Source organism: Rhinoderma darwinii, unplaced genomic scaffold (assembly GCF_050947455.1).
Source record: "Rhinoderma darwinii isolate aRhiDar2 unplaced genomic scaffold, aRhiDar2.hap1 Scaffold_643, whole genome shotgun sequence".
Classification (NCBI taxonomy): Eukaryota; Metazoa; Chordata; class Amphibia; order Anura; family Rhinodermatidae; genus Rhinoderma; species Rhinoderma darwinii.
Genome location: NW_027464199.1, coordinates 112,841 through 131,827, shown reverse-complemented (window position 1 = coordinate 131,827; position 18,987 = coordinate 112,841). Strand labels below are relative to the sequence as shown.

Here is an 18,987-nt window from a genome sequence, read left to right as displayed (position 1 = left end):
GGTGACTGCACTCGTCCAGACCTGTGAGGAGTTCGGACGCGCTTCAGGGGCAAAAGTCAACTGCGGGAAGTCGGAAGCCATGCTCTTCGGAAAGTGGTACCTGCCTTCTCCTGCCTCCTTCCCGTTTACTATCAAGCCGGACTTCATCAAAATTCTGGGAGTCTGGTTCGGTAAGGAAGGTGCAGCCCTAAAGTCGTGGGAAGAACGCTTGGCCAAAGTCAACCAAAGGATCGGACTGTGGAGCCTCAGACAACTCACTATTGAGGGCAAAGCAATGGTCCTGCGTAACGAAGTCTTGCCTGTGCTACAATACACTGCACAGGCATGGCCCCCTCTTGCCACCGTCTCGAGGGCCATTACCAGGACTGTGTTTCGCTTCATCTGGGGCTCGAAAATGGACAGAGTAAAGCGGACTGTTATGTACAAGGAGCCCCGCAAAGGTGGGAAGGGTATACCCGACATTCCCACTCTGCTGCGGATCGCTTTTGTATGTGACTGTGTTCGTAGGACTCTGAGGACAGCAAACGGCTCTGCGGGCAAGGCCATGTCCCGCTACTTCCTCCTTCCCCTCTGGCGAGGTTTTGGCTGGGACAAGTGGGACAGCTCCTTCCCTTACAACTGGCACGCTCCCTGGTTCTACGGAGATGTCGTCCGGTTCGTGAGGGAGCATCAACTGGAGGGTCTTAAGCCCGACTTGTGGAAACCTAAGACGATCCACAAGCACATCAGAGCAAAGGACTCACTGGAGTCTGTTCCAGGGCTTCATGCCGACACGTTGGAGACTGTTTGGACTAACGTGTCATCTGGCAGGTTGACCAACGGGCACAAGGACATTTCATGGATGGCCATCCAGGGAGGACTGCCTCTTAGGTCATTCATGCATGCCCGCAACCTGTGCAAGACCCGGTACTGCCCCAGGTGCCCCTTCACGGAGGAAACATCTTTGCACATTTTCTGGCAGTGCCCCTTTGCACAGGGTCTGTTGAAAGCCTTGGAACATGAACTCAAGGACTCAGTACCCAGGAACAGACTGTCGTACCGCTCGGTACTTTATGGACTATTTCCTGGGAATACCACGGATGGAGCAATCCAGGAAGCCTGGCGCCTTATGAACTGCTTTAAGGACGCTATATGGTTTGCCAGGAACCGTCTGATTTTGCGGAGAGAGAGTGTGTCCGTCCAGGACTGCCGCAGGCTGATCCACAGCCTGCTCAGAGACTATTCCACCTGGGACAGCCCGGACGTCGATGAGGAAGAGGACTGATACTCCCCTTCCCCCCACTCTCCCTTCTTGTGTGTTGTCTTTCAATAAAGCTTCGGGCCTGTGATTTCCCCCTTCCCTATCCCCTCCTACCCACTCCCCTATCCCATCACTTGTCTGTAATGCTTTGTTGTTTGGCTTTAGTGAATGCAAGAATGTTAGTGTAGCATGTGGTGTAATGTATAGCATAGGCTAGACTGTACTGTGTATTATACTGTCATGTTATGTTCGACGACTGTTATTATTTATTATTTGCTGCTTCATGGCTTGCGCTGCGTCGCAGTAATGTTTGTATGATGACGATTGATTGTCAATAAAGCATTTTTCAATCAAAAAATCTGTTCTTATCAGTTTAATATCTGATACGTCCCCTATCTGGGGACCATATATTAAATGGATTTTTAGAACAGGGAGATGGAAATAGAGCTTGCTCTGTCCACTCCACGCATTGACCTGGTATTGCAGTATTTCCAGGACCGGTGCACCCTTTCCTTATGTGTTGACTAAAAGCAGATTCCAAAAGTGTTTTTTCTCTTTGCCATTGTTTCTGTCTTTCTGAAGGGATCTCCCCTTTTAATCCCATTATTTCAACACCTGTTGGACAATGCATTTGTACAGTCATGTGTGATAATGAGCTCATTTATTAAATGCAATTAATTAATACATTGCCACCTCTTGTTGTGTGTGTGTGTGTGTGTCTTCTGTGTTTCTGTGTTTCCGGCATTTCACATTGGAACAGCTCATTCACCTTCCTTGTCTTCTCTCCGCCCTCCCTCCTAGGTAAGTTAAAGAGCTGCACCTGAGCCAGCCACTGATTGATGCAGCACCACAGTCAAATAGTGGAGTAGGGGAACAGCAAACAGCCATTAAAGCAGCCAGCCGCCTACCCGCCACAATGGACCTACCTGTGTACACTAGATGGATGTGATGGAATGTACTGTCGTCCCTACATTTCAAGAAGAAGTAAGAATTGCAGTTGCAACAAAGCCTTGCTTGCCTACAAAGAGAGCAGCAATTTGGATTTGTTACTTTGTTACCTGGAAGAATAACAAACTGTGCAAGGATGGAGGTTGTAGGAGCAAGGAGAACAAGTTGTCTGTAAAGTTGGTGGATGCCTATTTTCCATTTTGCAGTCCCTTGTCTCCCTCTTGTGGCCTCCTGGAGGCAACTAGCTGTGCAAAAAAAAGACAGCCTGGCGGCCGGCTGTTGCAGTGTTGCCCTCTCAGGCAACACTGAGTGACTGACTGAGCCTCACCGTCTTATATAAAGTTCAGACGGAACTTTGCACGTGTCATAGTGGAGCCCTCAGGATTCCAGAGCCAGCTTTCTGACATCATAATGGGGCCTCAGAGATAAAAGCCTGGGCCCAGGCAGTGTTGGTCAGTGCTGCTCAGCAGGCAGCACCTGACTGGATTAAAGCTGATACAAGGTGTGAAAGGAGAAGGGGTGGCAGTGGGCATGCACTTACTGCTACTGCTGCCGCCGCCAGTATTTGCACGGCAGGAGGGCATTTGGGCGTTGCCAAGAAGGCGTTTTTATGTAGATTCCTCCTCTTTCAGCACTGCATTGTGGTGCAAGCAAAAGAAGCAAATCCTGTGTAGCTTCCTCTCCGGCCTTTATTCACCTCCCTCCCGCTTAGTAGCTGTAAATGTGTGTGAGCCTGCAGGGCCCCATGGAATTGCCTAGGAGTAGGCTGAATCAATCGCTGCAAGGGGTGAACAGCAGTATTAGGCAGGCTCGGTCAACGGCCGGCCCATTCGGGTTATCGCTTCTCGGCCTTTTGGCTAAGATCAAGTGTAGTATCTGTTCTTATCAGTTTAATATCTGATACGTCCCCTATCTGGGGACCATATATTAAATGGATTTTTAGAACAGGGAGATGGAAATAGAGCTTGCTCTGTCCACTCCACGCATTGACCTGGTATTGCAGTATTTCCAGGACCGGTGCACCCTTTCCTTATGTGTTGACTAAAAGCAGATTCCAAAAGTGTTTTTTCTCTTTGCCATTGTTTCTGTCTTTCTGAAGGGATCTCCCCTTTTAATCCCATTATTTCAACACCTGTTGGACAATGCATTTGTACAGTCATGTGTGATAATGAGCTCATTTATTAAATGCAATTAATTAATACATTGCCACCTCTTGTTGTGTGTGTGTGTGTGTGTCTTCTGTGTTTCTGTGTTTCCGGCATTTCACATTGGAACAGCTCATTCACCTTCCTTGTCTTCTCTCCGCCCTCCCTCCTAGGTAAGTTAAAGAGCTGCACCTGAGCCAGCCACTGATTGATGCAGCACCACAGTCAAATAGTGGAGTAGGGGAACAGCAAACAGCCATTAAAGCAGCCAGCCGCCTACCCGCCACAATGGACCTACCTGTGTACACTAGATGGATGTGATGGAATGTACTGTCGTCCCTACATTTCAAGAAGAAGTAAGAATTGCAGTTGCAACAAAGCCTTGCTTGCCTACAAAGAGAGCAGCAATTTGGATTTGTTACTTTGTTACCTGGAAGAATAACAAACTGTGCAAGGATGGAGGTTGTAGGAGCAAGGAGAACAAGTTGTCTGTAAAGTTGGTGGATGCCTATTTTCCATTTTGCAGTCCCTTGTCTCCCTCTTGTGGCCTCCTGGAGGCAACTAGCTGTGCAAAAAAAAGACAGCCTGGCGGCCGGCTGTTGCAGTGTTGCCCTCTCAGGCAACACTGAGTGACTGACTGAGCCTCACCGTCTTATATAAAGTTCAGACGGAACTTTGCACGTGTCATAGTGGAGCCCTCAGGATTCCAGAGCCAGCTTTCTGACATCATAATGGGGCCTCAGAGATAAAAGCCTGGGCCCAGGCAGTGTTGGTCAGTGCTGCTCAGCAGGCAGCACCTGACTGGATTAAAGCTGATACAAGGTGTGAAAGGAGAAGGGGTGGCAGTGGGCATGCACTTACTGCTACTGCTGCCGCCGCCAGTATTTGCACGGCAGGAGGGCATTTGGGCGTTGCCAAGAAGGCGTTTTTATGTAGATTCCTCCTCTTTCAGCACTGCATTGTGGTGCAAGCAAAAGAAGCAAATCCTGTGTAGCTTCCTCTCCGGCCTTTATTCACCTCCCTCCCGCTTAGTAGCTGTAAATGTGTGTGAGCCTGCAGGGCCCCATGGAATTGCCTAGGAGTAGGCTGAATCAATCGCTGCAAGGGGTGAACAGCAGTATTAGGCAGGCTCGGTCAACGGCCGGCCCATTCGGGTTATCGCTTCTCGGCCTTTTGGCTAAGACCAAGTGTATTTATACAGGAGGTTTTTAGTCAGAAGGTGCTCAGGTACCCTCTCTCTCGGCCTCGGGGGATCGTCCAGGTTCGCCTGGACTTCACCCCCGTGCTGCTATTTGGGAGAGAGGCTTAGTCCTGAGCAACGAGTTGCGATCCCCCCCCCAGCCCTTTGGTACGTCTCAGGACCCCATAGGGCGCAGCATTTTGCTGTGCGGTTCGGCCTGGCCACGGAAATGGCAGGCGAGCCAGATGCGGTGCCGGTGTATGCCCGGCTAAAGAACTCTGCCCGATTTATCGTGGCAGAGGGTGGAGGCGGTCCACGTGGCGTGAAATTTTTGGTCAACACGATCTTGGAAGAACTACTGGCGGTCCACAAAAACGAGATTTTGGCTATCCAGGACTACCCGAAACGAGGAATATTTGATGTAACCTTTATGGGAGAAGGAATCCTCCGTGATGCCATGGACCGAGCTGAGAGGAGAAAAGGTGAACTCGTGGTAGCGGGAGTCCAGGTAATAGAACATGCCTTTGAAATTACCAAACTCGTTGTGATTAAAATGTACTCCCCATATGTGAAGGATATGGAAGTGGCAGCATTTCTAGCTGCCTACTTCAAGAACGTCAAACTATTGGGGAGAGTTATGAACGAGTGTGGAGTGTGGACCGTCAAGTGGAAGTTTTTAGTGACTTTGATAAAGGACCCCTCCACCCAAGAAACGAGATTACCACCGGCTCGTTTTAAAATTGGAAATGTGAATGGCGACCTCTATTTTTCAGGGATGCCAAACTTCTGCAGGGCCTGCGGTACCTATGGACATACCAGTTTTAACTGCGATGTCACCTGTAGAAACTGTGGAAGCAAAGAGCACAATATAAGAGAATGCTCACAAGAGAAAAAATGTAATTTTTGCCAAAAAACTGGTCATCTGTACTATTCTTGTCCCCATAGGTACCGAGGCGAAGAATATGAGCAACCCGAGGCGCCCCCACGTGCTCCACCAGCGGACCAGTCCCACCCCCGGGGAGAGGAGCATGCCGGGGCCGCGAAGGAGCAGCGAGGCACCTGGGCTTCAGTGGTGCGGAATAATGGAGCCAAAGCGGGTGCCTCGCAGCCAGCAACCTCTGAGGAAAGGATGGAGCCCAGCGCCAAAGATAAAAGGCAAGCTAAGAGGAAGGCGGAAAAGGAGCAGGCCACCAATGATACTGTGGCATCCCAGAGGGCTGGTTGTCCAGTGGGTGCCGGGCCTGCTCCTGTACCTGGGTCTCAGGAGTCTGACTCCGAGCAGGAGAACTGGGTAGCGGTGGGTCCCCGAAAAAAGGGAAAACAGGAGCGTGCTGGTAGGAGGGAATCAGGGGAGGAGCAGATGGACACATCCGTGAAGAAAAGTGGGGCTCCTCCTAGGACCACCTCCTCGCCTGACCTGGTGAGGAGGGTGGGCACTGTTCCCTCCCAGATACCGGACACCCCGCCGTGTGCGCAACCTCCCCCTCTAAGACGGCGTCAACAGAGCCTGGGGGGAGAGGCGGGGCCCTTGGGGGACCCACCCGAAATGGACCTACGTGGTCACCCAGTTGAGACCCAGGTGACGCTAAGCGAGAGTGGGCTCCCCTTGTACGAGATAAGAGTTGCTGGCACGGCTCTCAGTGAAGGTAGTTCCTCTCCCTTTTCGTCCCTCTTTGCAGGCGATTCGGACGAGGGTGGGGATATGAGCGCAAACGAGAATTCTGGTAATGCTGGTGGAGGAAATGTCTGATTTTAAGTTCCACGAATATTTATTATTTTAAAATCAAGACGTTATTTTAATCTCCACAATGTCTGAAGTAAAGGGAATCTCCCTCAACGTGAGGGGCGCCAAGTCCAAAGTTAGAAGGGTTGCTCTCTTCAGCTTTTTAGCTGGCCTGGCAGCCTCTGTTTTTTTCCTGCAGGAGTGCGGCATTCCCCATATGATGAAGTACCATAAATACCAAGAGGATTGGAAGTATAGTCCATCAGTCTGGTCTGGATCTAACGAGTCCAGATCAGCAGGGGTCGCCATTCTTTTTAAGGGAAACGTTTTAATCGATTTTATCCAAGAGATCCTTCCAGGACGTATTTTATTGGTTAAGGCTTTTATTGACGGTGTGAAATGGCAGTTCTTAAATTTTTATGGCTCACCTGACAAAAATAAAAGAGAAGAAATGTTAGCGATTTTACCTCTTTTTATTAACACGACTGAGCCTTTTATCCTCGCAGGTGATTTTAATTGTATCCTGAGAGGGGAACGCCGGCTTACCAGTGCTACAAGCAGGAACTATGATAAGACCTCTGGACTGCTCAAAGATATGGTGGGTGATTTTAAGTTAAAAGACGTTTATAAAGAATGTAACAGGAGCAGTCCAGAGGAAGCCGGCGTTACCTGGAGCAACGCCACCTGTAGCTCCAGGATAGATTTTATTTTTTGTAACGAGAATCTACTGCCTTTTAAATGTGAAGTTTTAACCAATGTGTTTTCTGATCACAAGCTTTTATCATTTTATGTAAAGCGTGATTTTAATAACATTATTAGTAAAAAGTCCTGGAAGTTAAATGTTTCCCTTTTAGATGATCCACAGGTTTTTACCGATTTTATTGAATTTTACAAAGAGAGTAGGCGGGTGAGAGACACACGGGCTCCCATCACTGAATGGTGGGAGAAAATGAAAAGAAAAATAAAAGAATTTTTTATTAAAAAAAGTGTGGCAAAAGCCAGAGAGAAGCAGGCTTTTTTTAAAATCCTTAACACCCGCCTACAGACCCTGTACAAGATGAGAGAGCATGAGATAGATGTAAAAGACGACATCACCAACTTAAAAAAAGAGATAGCTCAGTGCCTGGAGCAGAAAGGCAAAGAAATTATTTTTCGTTCTAGGATACAACACGTGGAAGAGAACGAGACCTGCTCCAGGTACTTTTTTAAGAAAATGAACAATAAAAAAGCTATTCTTAAAAATATTGATGGGGTGTCGGATGTACAGGGTCTTTTAAGTAAAGTTCATGAGTTTTATACTGACCTTTTTAATGTGAAAACTGTGGATCGTGATTTTATGCGTGACTCGCTGAAGGAGATTACCACTGTTTTAGACCCTGTCTCCCAGAATTTTTTATTGCAGGAACTGTCGGAGCAGGAGATTTTAGAGACAGTGAAGAGTTTTAAAGCAGGTAAAGTTCCTGGCCCGGACGGTATACCCAGCGAGTTTTATGTCAAATTTTATGATATTTTAAAAGATGATCTCTTAAACCTTTTTACCGAAGTCTTTCATTCCAAGATGCTGCCTAAGTCCTGGCGGAAGGGTGAGGTCTCCTTGCTATACAAGAAAGGTGACATCGCAGTTTTAGAGAATTGGAGACCAATAACCCTTCTGAATAGTGACTACAAAATAATGGCAAAACTATGCGCAAACCGTTTAAAAGCCATAGTACCCCACATCATACACTCTAACCAGGTGTGTGGGGTGCCAGGCCGTAGCATCTGGGATAATATTAATTTAATAAAAGATGCGATTGAAGACACAAAATCTAGAAACGGAAAATTAGCCATTTTATCCATAGATTTTCAAAAAGCTTTCGACCGAGTATCGCACTTTTATCTTTTTAAGGTTTTAGAGCGGATGGGTATACCTGAAGGTTTTTTATTATCTATTAAAGCCTTTTATAAAGATTGCACAAGCAAAATTTTAGTAAATGGTTTTAAGACACAGGACGTTCTTTTAAACTCTGGGGTGAAGCAGGGGTGTCCCTTGTCCCCACTGCTTTTCATATGTGCACTAGAGCCTCTGCTATGCGCAATACGCCGGGACAAACAGATACGTGGAGTCCCCCTGCCAGGGGGAGGCGGCATAGAGGCTAAAGCAGTGGGGTACATGGATGATGTGGCGATACTTTGTAGGGACACCCTCTCGCTTCAGAAAGCCCTAAAACAAATTGAGTTTTATTGCTGTGCTTCCGGTTTTAGAATAAACTTCAGCAAAAGTAATATTTTAAGCATAGGAAGCATGGTTTTTAGAGACGTACCCGTTCCTGTGTCAGATACTATTAAAGTTTTAGGTATCTCCTTCAGTGAGCACGACAATGGTTTTATAAGTTGGGACATGGTGGCGCAGAAGGTAAACAATAAAATTTGTATGTGGAATATGAGGAAACTCACTATGGAGGGAAAAATTTTAATCATAAAAATGGTCATTTTACCCCTTCTTTTATACACAAGCATGGTGTTCCCTCCCCCAACAGTTTTATTACGAAAAATAACAAAAGCATGTTTTACCTTCTTTTGGAGTTCCAGGATGGAGAAATTGAAACGAGAAACGGTAATAAAGTCCAAACCAAAGGGTGGCAAAGATTTTCCTGATTTTAATAGGTTTCTTTTAATTAAGTTCTTTAGTTTCTGTTTTAATTCCCTTTTTAAAGAGCACTATTGGTCTTACTTTTTACGTTTTAATACTGGGTTTTTTATGCGGAGGTTTGGTTGGTTCAACATAATTTTATCCTCACCATACGCTTTTAAATTACCAGCGAATTACGTAATTTTAGAAAAAATAGTGGCTCTCTTCAATTTAAAAGGGAAGACCGTGAACGAACTTAAAAACAGCAAGAAAATAATTAAAGACCTGAGAGAGAGCGAGACGGTCAGCAATGTAGAGAATTTTAATACGCAACGATGTGCTTTTATTTTCAAAATGAGTAATGTGTTTTATCTTTTTAATGCACAGATGGACCTGGCCTGGAGCTGCGTTCATCAATGTCTTCCATGCCGGGCATTCCAGTACAGAAGAGGATTCGCGAGGTCTGCCGTCTGCCCGAGGGAAGGCTGCCAGGCCGAGGAAACTATAAGACATATTTTTTGGACATGTGACTTTGCAAAACAATTTTGGAAAAAAATATTCCCTCTTTTGGTGAAGATGGCAGACCTAAAGGACTTAAACTATGAAGATATTTTATATGGACTTTTTGGATGCCCAACCGCGAGTCAGAAGATAATTGCATGGAAGACGATGAATTGCGCCAAAGAAGCTCTATGGAAGGCCAGGAACATCCTCCTTTTTAAGCACGACGTTTTATCGGTTGATGATGTTTTAGGTCTTTGTTTTAGTGAGATGTATATTTATTTTTTACTAGACAAAAAAAGGAATGCCACCCTTCTAAATAAATGGTTTGTGACTGACTGGAACTCCAAATAAATAAAGATTTGCCCCATGTCCCTCTACAAAAATTTTATGAAAAAATTTTGATTTTACTATTGTTACAATGTAAAAATTCTTTGTATTTATCTATGTAACTAAAATGTGTTTTATTGTAAAATTGAAATTTTTATAAATAAATCATTGACACCCCCGCGAGGGGGTAGCCAACTGAAAAAAAAAAAATCTGTTCTTATCAGTTTAATATCTGATACGTCCCCTATCTGGGGACCATATATTAAATGGATTTTTAGAACAGGGAGATGGAAATAGAGCTTGCTCTGTCCACTCCACGCATTGACCTGGTATTGCAGTATTTCCAGGACCGGTGCACCCTTTCCTTATGTGTTGACTAAAAGCAGATTCCAAAAGTGTTTTTTCTCTTTGCCATTGTTTCTGTCTTTCTGAAGGGATCTCCCCTTTTAATCCCATTATTTCAACACCTGTTGGACAATGCATTTGTACAGTCATGTGTGATAATGAGCTCATTTATTAAATGCAATTAATTAATACATTGCCACCTCTTGTTGTGTGTGTGTGTGTGTGTCTTCTGTGTTTCTGTGTTTCCGGCATTTCACATTGGAACAGCTCATTCACCTTCCTTGTCTTCTCTCCGCCCTCCCTCCTAGGTAAGTTAAAGAGCTGCACCTGAGCCAGCCACTGATTGATGCAGCACCACAGTCAAATAGTGGAGTAGGGGAACAGCAAACAGCCATTAAAGCAGCCAGCCGCCTACCCGCCACAATGGACCTACCTGTGTACACTAGATGGATGTGATGGAATGTACTGTCGTCCCTACATTTCAAGAAGAAGTAAGAATTGCAGTTGCAACAAAGCCTTGCTTGCCTACAAAGAGAGCAGCAATTTGGATTTGTTACTTTGTTACCTGGAAGAATAACAAACTGTGCAAGGATGGAGGTTGTAGGAGCAAGGAGAACAAGTTGTCTGTAAAGTTGGTGGATGCCTATTTTCCATTTTGCAGTCCCTTGTCTCCCTCTTGTGGCCTCCTGGAGGCAACTAGCTGTGCAAAAAAAAGACAGCCTGGCGGCCGGCTGTTGCAGTGTTGCCCTCTCAGGCAACACTGAGTGACTGACTGAGCCTCACCGTCTTATATAAAGTTCAGACGGAACTTTGCACGTGTCATAGTGGAGCCCTCAGGATTCCAGAGCCAGCTTTCTGACATCATAATGGGGCCTCAGAGATAAAAGCCTGGGCCCAGGCAGTGTTGGTCAGTGCTGCTCAGCAGGCAGCACCTGACTGGATTAAAGCTGATACAAGGTGTGAAAGGAGAAGGGGTGGCAGTGGGCATGCACTTACTGCTACTGCTGCCGCCGCCAGTATTTGCACGGCAGGAGGGCATTTGGGCGTTGCCAAGAAGGCGTTTTTATGTAGATTCCTCCTCTTTCAGCACTGCATTGTGGTGCAAGCAAAAGAAGCAAATCCTGTGTAGCTTCCTCTCCGGCCTTTATTCACCTCCCTCCCGCTTAGTAGCTGTAAATGTGTGTGAGCCTGCAGGGCCCCATGGAATTGCCTAGGAGTAGGCTGAATCAATCGCTGCAAGGGGTGAACAGCAGTATTAGGCAGGCTCGGTCAACGGCCGGCCCATTCGGGTTATCGCTTCTCGGCCTTTTGGCTAAGATCAAGTGTAGTATCTGTTCTTATCAGTTTAATATCTGATACGTCCCCTATCTGGGGACCATATATTAAATGGATTTTTAGAACAGGGAGATGGAAATAGAGCTTGCTCTGTCCACTCCACGCATTGACCTGGTATTGCAGTATTTCCAGGACCGGTGCACCCTTTCCTTATGTGTTGACTAAAAGCAGATTCCAAAAGTGTTTTTTCTCTTTGCCATTGTTTCTGTCTTTCTGAAGGGATCTCCCCTTTTAATCCCATTATTTCAACACCTGTTGGACAATGCATTTGTACAGTCATGTGTGATAATGAGCTCATTTATTAAATGCAATTAATTAATACATTGCCACCTCTTGTTGTGTGTGTGTGTGTGTGTCTTCTGTGTTTCTGTGTTTCCGGCATTTCACATTGGAACAGCTCATTCACCTTCCTTGTCTTCTCTCCGCCCTCCCTCCTAGGTAAGTTAAAGAGCTGCACCTGAGCCAGCCACTGATTGATGCAGCACCACAGTCAAATAGTGGAGTAGGGGAACAGCAAACAGCCATTAAAGCAGCCAGCCGCCTACCCGCCACAATGGACCTACCTGTGTACACTAGATGGATGTGATGGAATGTACTGTCGTCCCTACATTTCAAGAAGAAGTAAGAATTGCAGTTGCAACAAAGCCTTGCTTGCCTACAAAGAGAGCAGCAATTTGGATTTGTTACTTTGTTACCTGGAAGAATAACAAACTGTGCAAGGATGGAGGTTGTAGGAGCAAGGAGAACAAGTTGTCTGTAAAGTTGGTGGATGCCTATTTTCCATTTTGCAGTCCCTTGTCTCCCTCTTGTGGCCTCCTGGAGGCAACTAGCTGTGCAAAAAAAAGACAGCCTGGCGGCCGGCTGTTGCAGTGTTGCCCTCTCAGGCAACACTGAGTGACTGACTGAGCCTCACCGTCTTATATAAAGTTCAGACGGAACTTTGCACGTGTCATAGTGGAGCCCTCAGGATTCCAGAGCCAGCTTTCTGACATCATAATGGGGCCTCAGAGATAAAAGCCTGGGCCCAGGCAGTGTTGGTCAGTGCTGCTCAGCAGGCAGCACCTGACTGGATTAAAGCTGATACAAGGTGTGAAAGGAGAAGGGGTGGCAGTGGGCATGCACTTACTGCTACTGCTGCCGCCGCCAGTATTTGCACGGCAGGAGGGCATTTGGGCGTTGCCAAGAAGGCGTTTTTATGTAGATTCCTCCTCTTTCAGCACTGCATTGTGGTGCAAGCAAAAGAAGCAAATCCTGTGTAGCTTCCTCTCCGGCCTTTATTCACCTCCCTCCCGCTTAGTAGCTGTAAATGTGTGTGAGCCTGCAGGGCCCCATGGAATTGCCTAGGAGTAGGCTGAATCAATCGCTGCAAGGGGTGAACAGCAGTATTAGGCAGGCTCGGTCAACGGCCGGCCCATTCGGGTTATCGCTTCTCGGCCTTTTGGCTAAGATCAAGTGTAGTATCTGTTCTTATCAGTTTAATATCTGATACGTCCCCTATCTGGGGACCATATATTAAATGGATTTTTAGAACAGGGAGATGGAAATAGAGCTTGCTCTGTCCACTCCACGCATTGACCTGGTATTGCAGTATTTCCAGGACCGGTGCACCCTTTCCTTATGTGTTGACTAAAAGCAGATTCCAAAAGTGTTTTTTCTCTTTGCCATTGTTTCTGTCTTTCTGAAGGGATCTCCCCTTTTAATCCCATTATTTCAACACCTGTTGGACAATGCATTTGTACAGTCATGTGTGATAATGAGCTCATTTATTAAATGCAATTAATTAATACATTGCCACCTCTTGTTGTGTGTGTGTGTGTGTGTCTTCTGTGTTTCTGTGTTTCCGGCATTTCACATTGGAACAGCTCATTCACCTTCCTTGTCTTCTCTCCGCCCTCCCTCCTAGGTAAGTTAAAGAGCTGCACCTGAGCCAGCCACTGATTGATGCAGCACCACAGTCAAATAGTGGAGTAGGGGAACAGCAAACAGCCATTAAAGCAGCCAGCCGCCTACCCGCCACAATGGACCTACCTGTGTACACTAGATGGATGTGATGGAATGTACTGTCGTCCCTACATTTCAAGAAGAAGTAAGAATTGCAGTTGCAACAAAGCCTTGCTTGCCTACAAAGAGAGCAGCAATTTGGATTTGTTACTTTGTTACCTGGAAGAATAACAAACTGTGCAAGGATGGAGGTTGTAGGAGCAAGGAGAACAAGTTGTCTGTAAAGTTGGTGGATGCCTATTTTCCATTTTGCAGTCCCTTGTCTCCCTCTTGTGGCCTCCTGGAGGCAACTAGCTGTGCAAAAAAAAGACAGCCTGGCGGCCGGCTGTTGCAGTGTTGCCCTCTCAGGCAACACTGAGTGACTGACTGAGCCTCACCGTCTTATATAAAGTTCAGACGGAACTTTGCACGTGTCATAGTGGAGCCCTCAGGATTCCAGAGCCAGCTTTCTGACATCATAATGGGGCCTCAGAGATAAAAGCCTGGGCCCAGGCAGTGTTGGTCAGTGCTGCTCAGCAGGCAGCACCTGACTGGATTAAAGCTGATACAAGGTGTGAAAGGAGAAGGGGTGGCAGTGGGCATGCACTTACTGCTACTGCTGCCGCCGCCAGTATTTGCACGGCAGGAGGGCATTTGGGCGTTGCCAAGAAGGCGTTTTTATGTAGATTCCTCCTCTTTCAGCACTGCATTGTGGTGCAAGCAAAAGAAGCAAATCCTGTGTAGCTTCCTCTCCGGCCTTTATTCACCTCCCTCCCGCTTAGTAGCTGTAAATGTGTGTGAGCCTGCAGGGCCCCATGGAATTGCCTAGGAGTAGGCTGAATCAATCGCTGCAAGGGGTGAACAGCAGTATTAGGCAGGCTCGGTCAACGGCCGGCCCATTCGGGTTATCGCTTCTCGGCCTTTTGGCTAAGATCAAGTGTAGTATCTGTTCTTATCAGTTTAATATCTGATACGTCCCCTATCTGGGGACCATATATTAAATGGATTTTTAGAACAGGGAGATGGAAATAGAGCTTGCTCTGTCCACTCCACGCATTGACCTGGTATTGCAGTATTTCCAGGACCGGTGCACCCTTTCCTTATGTGTTGACTAAAAGCAGATTCCAAAAGTGTTTTTTCTCTTTGCCATTGTTTCTGTCTTTCTGAAGGGATCTCCCCTTTTAATCCCATTATTTCAACACCTGTTGGACAATGCATTTGTACAGTCATGTGTGATAATGAGCTCATTTATTAAATGCAATTAATTAATACATTGCCACCTCTTGTTGTGTGTGTGTGTGTGTGTCTTCTGTGTTTCTGTGTTTCCGGCATTTCACATTGGAACAGCTCATTCACCTTCCTTGTCTTCTCTCCGCCCTCCCTCCTAGGTAAGTTAAAGAGCTGCACCTGAGCCAGCCACTGATTGATGCAGCACCACAGTCAAATAGTGGAGTAGGGGAACAGCAAACAGCCATTAAAGCAGCCAGCCGCCTACCCGCCACAATGGACCTACCTGTGTACACTAGATGGATGTGATGGAATGTACTGTCGTCCCTACATTTCAAGAAGAAGTAAGAATTGCAGTTGCAACAAAGCCTTGCTTGCCTACAAAGAGAGCAGCAATTTGGATTTGTTACTTTGTTACCTGGAAGAATAACAAACTGTGCAAGGATGGAGGTTGTAGGAGCAAGGAGAACAAGTTGTCTGTAAAGTTGGTGGATGCCTATTTTCCATTTTGCAGTCCCTTGTCTCCCTCTTGTGGCCTCCTGGAGGCAACTAGCTGTGCAAAAAAAAGACAGCCTGGCGGCCGGCTGTTGCAGTGTTGCCCTCTCAGGCAACACTGAGTGACTGACTGAGCCTCACCGTCTTATATAAAGTTCAGACGGAACTTTGCACGTGTCATAGTGGAGCCCTCAGGATTCCAGAGCCAGCTTTCTGACATCATAATGGGGCCTCAGAGATAAAAGCCTGGGCCCAGGCAGTGTTGGTCAGTGCTGCTCAGCAGGCAGCACCTGACTGGATTAAAGCTGATACAAGGTGTGAAAGGAGAAGGGGTGGCAGTGGGCATGCACTTACTGCTACTGCTGCCGCCGCCAGTATTTGCACGGCAGGAGGGCATTTGGGCGTTGCCAAGAAGGCGTTTTTATGTAGATTCCTCCTCTTTCAGCACTGCATTGTGGTGCAAGCAAAAGAAGCAAATCCTGTGTAGCTTCCTCTCCGGCCTTTATTCACCTCCCTCCCGCTTAGTAGCTGTAAATGTGTGTGAGCCTGCAGGGCCCCATGGAATTGCCTAGGAGTAGGCTGAATCAATCGCTGCAAGGGGTGAACAGCAGTATTAGGCAGGCTCGGTCAACGGCCGGCCCATTCGGGTTATCGCTTCTCGGCCTTTTGGCTAAGATCAAGTGTAGTATCTGTTCTTATCAGTTTAATATCTGATACGTCCCCTATCTGGGGACCATATATTAAATGGATTTTTAGAACAGGGAGATGGAAATAGAGCTTGCTCTGTCCACTCCACGCATTGACCTGGTATTGCAGTATTTCCAGGACCGGTGCACCCTTTCCTTATGTGTTGACTAAAAGCAGATTCCAAAAGTGTTTTTTCTCTTTGCCATTGTTTCTGTCTTTCTGAAGGGATCTCCCCTTTTAATCCCATTATTTCAACACCTGTTGGACAATGCATTTGTACAGTCATGTGTGATAATGAGCTCATTTATTAAATGCAATTAATTAATACATTGCCACCTCTTGTTGTGTGTGTGTGTGTGTGTCTTCTGTGTTTCTGTGTTTCCGGCATTTCACATTGGAACAGCTCATTCACCTTCCTTGTCTTCTCTCCGCCCTCCCTCCTAGGTAAGTTAAAGAGCTGCACCTGAGCCAGCCACTGATTGATGCAGCACCACAGTCAAATAGTGGAGTAGGGGAACAGCAAACAGCCATTAAAGCAGCCAGCCGCCTACCCGCCACAATGGACCTACCTGTGTACACTAGATGGATGTGATGGAATGTACTGTCGTCCCTACATTTCAAGAAGAAGTAAGAATTGCAGTTGCAACAAAGCCTTGCTTGCCTACAAAGAGAGCAGCAATTTGGATTTGTTACTTTGTTACCTGGAAGAATAACAAACTGTGCAAGGATGGAGGTTGTAGGAGCAAGGAGAACAAGTTGTCTGTAAAGTTGGTGGATGCCTATTTTCCATTTTGCAGTCCCTTGTCTCCCTCTTGTGGCCTCCTGGAGGCAACTAGCTGTGCAAAAAAAAGACAGCCTGGCGGCCGGCTGTTGCAGTGTTGCCCTCTCAGGCAACACTGAGTGACTGACTGAGCCTCACCGTCTTATATAAAGTTCAGACGGAACTTTGCACGTGTCATAGTGGAGCCCTCAGGATTCCAGAGCCAGCTTTCTGACATCATAATGGGGCCTCAGAGATAAAAGCCTGGGCCCAGGCAGTGTTGGTCAGTGCTGCTCAGCAGGCAGCACCTGACTGGATTAAAGCTGATACAAGGTGTGAAAGGAGAAGGGGTGGCAGTGGGCATGCACTTACTGCTACTGCTGCCGCCGCCAGTATTTGCACGGCAGGAGGGCATTTGGGCGTTGCCAAGAAGGCGTTTTTATGTAGATTCCTCCTCTTTCAGCACTGCATTGTGGTGCAAGCAAAAGAAGCAAATCCTGTGTAGCTTCCTCTCCGGCCTTTATTCACCTCCCTCCCGCTTAGTAGCTGTAAATGTGTGTGAGCCTGCAGGGCCCCATGGAATTGCCTAGGAGTAGGCTGAATCAATCGCTGCAAGGGGTGAACAGCAGTATTAGGCAGGCTCGGTCAACGGCCGGCCCATTCGGGTTATCGCTTCTCGGCCTTTTGGCTAAGATCAAGTGTAGTATCTGTTCTTATCAGTTTAATATCTGATACGTCCCCTATCTGGGGACCATATATTAAATGGATTTTTAGAACAGGGAGATGGAAATAGAGCTTGCTCTGTCCACTCCACGCATTGACCTGGTATTGCAGTATTTCCAGGACCGGTGCACCCTTTCCTTATGTGTTGACTAAAAGCAGATTCCAAAAGTGTTTTTTCTCTTTGCCATTGTTTCTGTCTTTCTGAAGGGATCTCCCCTTTTAATCCCATTATTTCAACACCTGTTGGACAATGCATTTGTACAGTCATGTGTGATAATGAGCTCATTTATTAAATGCAATTAATTAATACATTGCCACCTCTTGTTGTGTGTGTGTGTGTGTGTCTTCTGTGTTTCTGTGTTTCCGGCATTTCACATTGGAACAGCTCATTCACCTTCCTTGTCTTCTCTCCGCCCTCCCTCCTAGGTAAGTTAAAGAGCTGCACCTGAGCCAGCCACTGATTGATGCAGCACCACAGTCAAATAGTGGAGTAGGGGAACAGCAAACAGCCATTAAAGCAGCCAGCCGCCTACCCGCCACAATGGACCTACCTGTGTACACTAGATGGATGTGATGGAATGTACTGTCGTCCCTACATTTCAAGAAGAAGTAAGAATTGCAGTTGCAACAAAGCCTTGCTTGCCTACAAAGAGAGCAGCAATTTGGATTTGTTACTTTGTTACCTGGAAGAATAACAAACTGTGCAAGGATGGAGGTTGTAGGAGCAAGGAGAACAAGTTGTCTGTAAAGTTGGTGGATGCCTATTTTCCATTTTGCAGTCCCTTGTCTCCCTCTTGTGGCCTCCTGGAGGCAACTAGCTGTGCAAAAAAAAGACAGCCTGGCGGCCGGCTGTTGCAGTGTTGCCCTCTCAGGCAACACTGAGTGACTGACTGAGCCTCACCGTCTTATATAAAGTTCAGACGGAACTTTGCACGTGTCATAGTGGAGCCCTCAGGATTCCAGAGCCAGCTTTCTGACATCATAATGGGGCCTCAGAGATAAAAGCCTGGGCCCAGGCAGTGTTGGTCAGTGCTGCTCAGCAGGCAGCACCTGACTGGATTAAAGCTGATACAAGGTGTGAAAGGAGAAGGGGTGGCAGTGGGCATGCACTTACTGCTACTGCTGCCGCCGCCAGTATTTGCACGGCAGGAGGGCATTTGGGCGTTGCCAAGAAGGCGTTTTTATGTAGATTCCTCCTCTTTCAGCACTGCATTGTGGTGCAAGCAAAAGAAGCAAATCCTGTGTAGCTTCCTCTCCGGCCTTTATTCACCTCCCTCCCGCTTAGTAGCTGTAAATGTGTGTGAGCCTGCAGGGCCCCATGGAATTGCCTAGGAGTAGGCTGAATCAATCGCTGCAAGGGGTGAACAGCAGTATTAGGCAGGCTCGGTCAACGGCCGGCCCATTCGGGTTATCGCTTCTCGGCCTTTTGGCTAAGATCAAGTGTAGTATCTGTTCTTATCAGTTTAATATCTGATACGTCCCCTATCTGGGGACCATATATTAAATGGATTTTTAGAACAGGGAGATGGAAATAGAGCTTGCTCTGTCCACTCCACGCATTGACCTGGTATTGCAGTATTTCCAGGACCGGTGCACCCTTTCCTTATGTGTTGACTAAAAGCAGATTCCAAAAGTGTTTTTTCTCTTTGCCATTGTTTCTGTCTTTCTGAAGGGATCTCCCCTTTTAATCCCATTATTTCAACACCTGTTGGACAATGCATTTGTACAGTCATGTGTGATAATGAGCTCATTTATTA

At 46.7% G+C, this 18,987-nt stretch overlaps 7 non-coding genes and 2 pseudogenes across 7 annotated transcripts; all 9 read left to right on the top strand.

Moving 5' to 3' along the window:
• Positions 1-1,576: 1,576 nt before the first annotated feature.
• On the top strand, positions 1,577-1,751 carry LOC142726889 (U2 spliceosomal RNA; annotated as a pseudogene).
• A 1,274-nt stretch (positions 1,752-3,025) lies between these two features.
• Positions 3,026-3,216, top strand: LOC142726951 (U2 spliceosomal RNA). Its single transcript, XR_012877158.1, has one exon. It is a non-coding gene; the product is annotated as a U2 spliceosomal RNA (small nuclear RNA).
• A 6,624-nt stretch (positions 3,217-9,840) lies between these two features.
• On the top strand, positions 9,841-10,041 carry LOC142726904 (U2 spliceosomal RNA; annotated as a pseudogene).
• Positions 10,042-11,315: 1,274 nt separating this feature from the next.
• On the top strand, positions 11,316-11,506 carry LOC142726949 (U2 spliceosomal RNA). Its single transcript, XR_012877156.1, has one exon. It is a non-coding gene; the product is annotated as a U2 spliceosomal RNA (small nuclear RNA).
• Positions 11,507-12,780: 1,274 nt separating this feature from the next.
• LOC142726948 (U2 spliceosomal RNA) lies at positions 12,781-12,971 on the top strand. The gene has a single exon (XR_012877155.1). It is a non-coding gene; the product is annotated as a U2 spliceosomal RNA (small nuclear RNA).
• Positions 12,972-14,245: 1,274 nt separating this feature from the next.
• Positions 14,246-14,436, top strand: LOC142726947 (U2 spliceosomal RNA). Its single transcript, XR_012877154.1, has one exon. It is a non-coding gene; the product is annotated as a U2 spliceosomal RNA (small nuclear RNA).
• A 1,274-nt stretch (positions 14,437-15,710) lies between these two features.
• Positions 15,711-15,901, top strand: LOC142726946 (U2 spliceosomal RNA). Its single transcript, XR_012877153.1, has one exon. It is a non-coding gene; the product is annotated as a U2 spliceosomal RNA (small nuclear RNA).
• A 1,274-nt stretch (positions 15,902-17,175) lies between these two features.
• Positions 17,176-17,366, top strand: LOC142726945 (U2 spliceosomal RNA). Its single transcript, XR_012877152.1, has one exon. It is a non-coding gene; the product is annotated as a U2 spliceosomal RNA (small nuclear RNA).
• A 1,274-nt stretch (positions 17,367-18,640) lies between these two features.
• Positions 18,641-18,831, top strand: LOC142726944 (U2 spliceosomal RNA). Its single transcript, XR_012877151.1, has one exon. It is a non-coding gene; the product is annotated as a U2 spliceosomal RNA (small nuclear RNA).
• Positions 18,832-18,987: the final 156 nt, after the last annotated feature.